Here is a 1,564-nt window from a genome sequence, read left to right on the forward strand (position 1 = left end):
CTGTTCACAGCAAGAAAAACAGCAAAAACAGTGGAAAAACAGGGAAAATCTGAGAGAAAAAATGGAGAAACAACTTGTATTTTACTAGTAGATGCAAGGAAAATAGCAAAGATACAAGGATCCTCTATTCGAGAGGAGGATTTGCAATGAAATTAGGAACTTAATATTAATATAATTAGGAGTTAATTATTATCATTTTTTCCACGCGTTATGCTATTTGTAGAAATTATATCAATTTACATAATATTATTATTTATGCAATAACATTTATAGTAATATTTAAAAAAGTATAATATTTCATCAATAAAATAAATTTAAATTTATTTAAAGGTAAATATAATTCATAGATTAAATCTTACTATTATTGAGCTCACTGATCAGAACTTCATTGATGCTGAGTACAATTTTATTTTAATTTTTCAATAAAAGACACCAATATTTTAAATATTTGTTGCCCCTTATTTAAATGTCTATGCATTATTTTAAATTAATAATTTTTAAATTCAGTTCAAGAGCATCCCAATTCTAATTAATATTAATATTTAAATTTCTATGCATTATTTATAAGAAGCTTGATTCGTCTTCGATTTTAAACTCGTGAATAAGCTAGATAAAAATAATTAATATTTGACTATAAAATTAATAAATTCAAGAGCATCTCAATTCTAATTAATATTAATATTTAAATTTCTATGCATTATTTATAAGAAGCTTGATTCGTCTTCGATTTTAAACTCGTGAATAAGCTAGATAAAAATAATTAATATTTGACTATAAAATTAATAAATATAAATAATCCTTATCTTTGTTACATAGACAATTGCTTTTATTATAAATGTGTTTGTTCATATAGATATGTTCATGAACGTATTTGTTTGATAGTTAAAAAAAAATTCGTTTAATATGTTCGCGAACAAACTCGATAAACACTAAACGAACGAACATGAACCGAACATGAACACTCATTAATTTAAATGAACCAAACTGAACACAAACAATAAAGCTCGAACAAACATGAACCAAACTTGAACAGGCTGAAATTAAATGAACACAAACATGAACAATCACATACTCGGCTCGGCTCGGTTCATTTGCAGCCCTAAACCCAAGCCACAATCTCTATTTGTCTTAACATAGCAACTCATGTCTAACAGATGCCTAGAAATTGGAGCTTCCTTGCATATCACTCTCACATTTGATAACTTCCGAAAACATTTTCCCTACTAGTCCAAATCATGCCATGCTGGTGGTAAATGACAAACTCTGAACCAAAATTTCACATCAACAATGGCATCATTCCCACACCCCTTCATTAGTTCTCTCTAACCCATGTACTTCACGTCCTGAAGTTATCAAATTTTGGGTGAGCTCTCTATTTTTAGCAAACAACACGATCAACTTCTATCCAAAACCACTAACATGAAATCTCCCCACCAACAACTACTATACAAGAAGAAACCAACCTATCCTCATCCTCATCTAAGGGTCTCTCCTATTTCCCATGAAAACAATCATCATTTCCCATTCAATTTATTGCAGGTATTCTTTTTCTAGGCATATATCA

The sequence above is a fragment of the Dendrobium catenatum genome, unplaced genomic scaffold, assembly GCF_001605985.2.
Source record: "Dendrobium catenatum unplaced genomic scaffold, ASM160598v2 fragScaff_scaffold_1579, whole genome shotgun sequence".
Lineage (NCBI taxonomy): Eukaryota > Viridiplantae > Streptophyta > Magnoliopsida > Asparagales > Orchidaceae > Dendrobium > Dendrobium catenatum.